Raw genomic sequence first — 6,238 nt, forward strand, 5'->3', positions numbered from 1 at the left:
CTCCCAGAGCACAAACATTTCTTTAACTGGCTCTCGGTAGACAATTTAGGTCCACAGACAATTTCAACTGTATTAGCACAAGAGGAGCAACTGTTTGAAATGTACAAAAATCCTATTACCTCTTCCCTGAAGCACACCCTTCATAACACCTATGCTCAAGGCACTGCTCTTGGTGTCAGAAGAGAAAGGAATCAAATTCTAGAACTTTAAAATTACAAATGAGTACAACATGGAAAACAAGTATGCTGTCCTCGGGGCCAAAACAAATATGCCTATAAAAATCTAGATGGAAACTTTCTGATGGATAGTCTGGGTTTCTTGAAAAGCAGAGACCACAGCTCTCAATGTGAGCTTTGGTCTTGTTCAAATTATGCTGTTTCCCATTATAATTAGAGGCAAACAGATTACTTTCCTCCTCATTTATCCTTTTTAAAAAATGAGTATTCTGGCCAGGTGCAGTGGCTCACACCTGTAATCCCAGCACTTTGGGAGGCTGGGGCAGGTAGATCACTTGAGGACAGGAGTTCAAGACCAACCTGGCCAACACGGTGAAACCCATGTCTACTAAAAAATACAAAAATTACCTGGGCATGGTGGCGCATGCCTGTAGTCCCAGCTGCTAGGGAGGCTGAGGCATGAGAATCGCTTGAACCTGGGAGGTGGAGGTTGCAATGAGCCAAGGTCGCACCATGGCACTCTGGCCTGGGCGACAGAGCAAGACTCTGTCTCAAAAAAAAAAAAAGAGTATTTTGTTGAAAAACAGGAACAAAAACCCTAATATCATTAATTGCTAACAACACTTGTAGGCAAATACAAAGAAATGCACCCACTGAAATATACTTTCACACATACAGAGCACTCATCACACAACCCCTTTGTACATTGAAACACTGTATACACAAATTCTTAGCTATCGCAGTCACTGATTAATCTATGCCAGATATTCTCCAAGCTTATATAGTAATTACAACTGGATCTCTTAATTTGAGACTGGACTTCCTCAATGGTCTCTGTTTTTTGAGGATTTCAACAACTTCACCAGGCATAAAAACCCTGGCAATATCTCTTCCATTATAGATTTGATTCCTGTAAAAGGAAGTAATTTGATAGCCAGGACTGGCTCTCTCTCTTGCTCTTTCTCTCTTTATCTCTTTCCCTGCAGTGCTCAGCATACTATCTACACTTCTACCTTCTTTCTTTGAAAGAAGAAATTGCTTTTCTTCACCATTCAATTGCAAAAAAAAGAGAGACCATAAACCCATAGTTTGTATCCATATCAACGGTATGACACAAGTCCATATTTTGCAATCAGAAAAGCTTAATTTCCTTTACAATAAAGACTCATTTCTTCTTACCTAACCATCTAAGACTTCCAGTGGCTAAGTGCTGGTGAATCTAAAAACAATGGCATCCCTAGCAACCCTCTCCAACACAAGACATTTTAAAACTTCCTTCTTTTATAGGTATATTATCAGCCTGGGTGACAGAGCAAAACCCTATCTCAAAAAAAAAAAAAGATATTCATTTTGAGCTTCAAATCCCATTTAATGCAATCATTATAAATACATTTATGTCAAACCTGATGAAATCTGAAAATAAAATACAATTAAACAGAGCATAGTGGAAATTTATATCACAGTGTGAGATAATTTGACCCTAAGTACTTGCACTTGAGGTCAAAGTCATTCGGGCATCTGTTCCTAGTATTCCGATAGTTTCCTGAAATTGACAGCCATTGGAGAGTACAGTAACATGCTGTCTGTTAACTATCTACAGCATTACCTCATCTAAAAACATTCAACATAACCATGCCCAGACTTGAAAGATCTGACTGCCTGAACTATTTCACAGCTCCTCCTTGGAAACTAATAAGTGACCTAAAGTCAAATTTTACACCAAACAGGTTTTTCTTTTCGTTCTTTGTGTTCAGTTGTTTTTCGTTGGTCTGTTTTTCCTATTTGAAAATTAAGGAAATTGAACCAAAGACCCACAACTTCTCTTCTAGCAAGACCAGAGTACTAGGTTTGAATCTTGACTCTGCCGCTTGGGACGTGAGTGGCGTAGGCAAGTTAGTTGAGCCACCATGGTTCAATTTTTTCATTTGTAACATTCTCATCCCAGGGTGGTTGGAAACATTAGGAAAAACATGCACAACAGGCTTATTGCTGTGCCAATTCTTTGCTACTCCCATGGAGACCTGGAGGATAACTCCCTCCCCCTGAATATGGTCTGGCCTTAATGATTTGCCTGAACGATAGACCTCTGAGGCCAGGTCATAAGAATCCTTTTAGATTCAACCTGGGCTTCTGAAAACCTAAGCTACCATGTAAGAAGTTCAACAGCTTTGAAATCACCATGCTGGAAGGACCAGGTAGAGATACCTTAAAATGACATAGAGAAGAAGATATTCCTGTCTTACCCTGAGCTATTTCAGCCTCCAGATATGTATGTCATCCCAGGGGAAACATTTAAACACCACGGGGAGCAGAGACTAGACCTAGAGGATCCCACCAAATTCTGCCCAAATTGTAGATTCATAAGCAAAATAAATGATTGTCATTATTTCAAGTCACTGAATTTTGGGATGGTTTGTTATATAACAAGAGATAACAAGAGCACCCACATAAGATCCTCAAGGGAGAGGCAGCTACTAATTCATCTTTATATTCCCCAGGAGTGTCAAATCCAGACAGGTGTCTGTTTACTCTTCATTGCCAAAGAAATGTTGTGCCTGTCAGTAGACAGTGGCTGAAAGCTCAATTTTGCACTTACCCAAGGTGTTGCCGAGCTGAATGAAGCCTTCCTAATGTTCCATTGATTGACCTCCCATTTGAAGCGATGCCCTTCTTATCTTTAGCTAGAATTCTACAAGCTCCCTGAAGAGCCACAGGGACACAAATAGTCCCACTGAAAAAAACCTCATGGAAACTTCTGGCAGGATTAAAACATCAAGAGAACACACAAGAAGAGCACTCACCTTAATGGAATTTGCCTACGCAAGAATGACGCACTTGGGAACTAAAAAATGAACCCTTATACTCAATGAGTTTTGCAGCATACATATTATTTCTTGCCAAATCGCTAGTAGACTGAAGCACAGCAAATTCCATTTAGTTGCCTTGATAAAATACAGATAGGCTAACAGCACCAATGATCTTGGGACTACAGGCAGAGGTCCCAGGGCTACAAGAGATCTTGGGGCTACAGGCTAACCCAGCATCACTTGGGCTGTCTAAGAGAGTTTACTCTTCCCTAAGAGCTCTGACGGGACACTAGGTACTTTGAATGGATATACAGTTTGTGGTTTTCTTTAACTTTTAAAACAATTTTTCCCAAGAACTCACTAAAAATGCTCTCTGAGGACTGAAGAGGAGAGAAAACTTTTAGAGAAAATGATGGCATCTTTCTGTATGAGATATTTACCAAAGAAAAACATAAGGCAAGGATACTTTGTGTGAACACTATGTCTTCCATACAGTCACATTTCCCAGACTTTTTTTTTTTTTTTTTTTTTTTTGATGAAATTCAGGCTTCCAATTATGAACAGTGGCATATCAGCAAATCAGTCTTTAAGAGATGGAAGAAAAAAGTGACACCGAAATTCATCTCCTCCTCCATTTGGAATCATCATAAATGATGTTCCCAGTGAGAATATACTGGATTTTTTAAAAAATAATAATTAGGTTAAATGCTTTCAAACTAGATTTTATGTAATGTATCCTAAAATCCTTTATAGAATGTAACCTTAAAGATCCTTTTTTTTTTTTTAACCTGAGCTGTTCTTTGAAGGAACTCCACAGAGTAAGCCCCATTTGCAAAATCGGTGAAATGCAGAGATGCTCTTTTTGGATGGCAGTTTGCAGTAACCCTTGAAATACCTGGCAGTACAAGAAACAACAGATCTATGTCCACAATCTCATTTTACAAATTAGGAAACTAAGGCCTAGAGAAGTTTCATGTAAGCCCAAAGCCACACAGCTAAGTCCGTGGCATTGCCAAAACTAGAACCCAGGACTCCTTAATCCCAGGTGAGGTTCTGCAGGCTCACTCCTGGTAAGTTCAGACTGGCCACATAGCCTATGGACATTGGCAAATGGCATAGTATGAGATCAGTGCATCACTTTCAGGGCAGTCAGGCAACTGCCATAATCCTGAGGCTGGCACCCCATACACACAGCAGGCCACCCTCGACCAGCCAGCCGAGACTTACCTAAAGGGAAATGTGCAGTATCACCAGTCAATAACCATCACCCAGAGACAAGGCTGTCTTAACATGAGACAGAGAAAATGGACACCTTCTAGCTTTAAAAGGCCTGTTTCATACTTCTCTCCCGATTCTTATTCCCTGGAGTCTAGACTCCATCATACTGGGTTCCCTGCTTGAGAATAAACTTTTCCACTAAGCACTTAATATTTGGCCTTGTAGTATGTTATTTCTCTTTAACACTACCCTACACAATGCCATATGGATAAGAATGCACAGCCTAGCTGAACTGAAGCAAGCACTGATAAGATACTCAGTGGATTCAGGCAGAGTAGGTCCCAATTTTCTTGAAGAAAAATGTTAAATTATTTAGAAAATTGCCTCTAATTTCACTTCAGATTTTCTGTACATATATGCCACTAATGTATTCGTAGTCATAATACACAGTCAGAAATGAAAACTCAGATTTCTTGAGTTGGAAACTAAGGAAATTTAAACAAAAAATAAAACAGATATGGACCACACCACCCAAACCTCATCTTCCTCTTTCTTCCTGGGTTTGATTAATGACTTTCTGGTGCCAGTTGACTAGAACATTAAAGCTTACCAGTCCAAACATTTGAGTAATTCTGGAGTTTGCAGCTAAATTTCTCAGAGCAAGCCAAGCATCCACCCACCATGCTCCAGACATGACTTCAGAACATTATTTTTTTCCATTCCCAGTCTTTAAAACAACCTGATGCTGATTATAGTAGCTTCCACCCACCATTTAAATGACTGGGTAGTATTACAGAAGATTTATCAAATCAGAAACATATTTAGTAATTTAAGGCTTGCTTGAGACTATAAAATAGAAGGAAATGTAAAGACTAATGTATTTGGGTAGATATAATTTTTATGAACAGGAAATTTTAAAAAGAAGCTTGAAATGAGGTTTAACTGAACAGAACCCACTCCCACCCCCTACTGCTACCCTGATCTTTACCTTACATTACTACTTAGTTTAACAATGTGATTAAAAAGATGGACTCTAAAATTGAACCATTTGAGTTCAAATTCTGGCTCTACCCTTTAATACTTACATAACCTTGGATAAATTAAACCTCTCCATATTGCATAGGATGGAGATGAGGATTAAGATGAGTTAATAACAGTGTCTGGCTCAGAGTAAAATCAAAATAACTATTAGCTATTAACTATTTTTTTCATAGGTTTGTTGTATCTTAGGGTGGTTATGAGGATTAAATGGCATTATTATGTAAATCACAGTACATGATACAAAGGCTTAACAGATGTTTCTTCTTCCTCTTCTGATTATAATTATTATTATTAAATAATAGAAAATTACAACTGAAAGGAATTTTAAAAACCAGATCAAAACTCTCATTTTAAATATGAGAAAACTAAAGCTGAGAGAAGGGAACAAATTGTCCATGGTTACTCAATCAGTATATCACGAAGCTAGGATTTCATTCATTCATCCATTCATTCATTCATTCATATATTCAACAAGTACTACTGAACAGTAACCAGCCAAGTCAGTCAGCCCAGTTTTAGTTACAGGGTATAGTCAGGAATACAATGGACAAAACGTGTGGGATTTGAATATTGGTCTTAGCCCAGTGCACTTTCCACTATGGTGCTTGTAGTATGAAGCTGAAATAGACCAAGAATTGACTGGATATCAACAAAAAAAATGCCTTTAACTAGCTTTATCTTCTTGGATAAACAACTTTAGCTCTACATGCCTTGATTGCTTCAAAGGTAAAATGAGAAGGATATTTTAAGGGCCCTCTCAGATATGTTATACAATTGTTCTACCTGGGCTTTTGTCTCTTAATCGCTTATCTAATTGTTGATCCACTAGAACACACATTGTACTCACCAAAGATCTCATCTCCAAGAGAGAATGAATTTAATACCTGTTAACAATCTAACAGATAGGGACAAGCTGAGTTTCTATTTCTATACTTAGGTAAGTTCAGATGGTAAGAAAATATAATAATCCCTCCTGTTTATGAAGCAAACAAGACG

This window comes from Chlorocebus sabaeus, chromosome 1 (assembly GCF_047675955.1).
Source record: "Chlorocebus sabaeus isolate Y175 chromosome 1, mChlSab1.0.hap1, whole genome shotgun sequence".
NCBI classification, from domain to species: domain Eukaryota; kingdom Metazoa; phylum Chordata; class Mammalia; order Primates; family Cercopithecidae; genus Chlorocebus; species Chlorocebus sabaeus.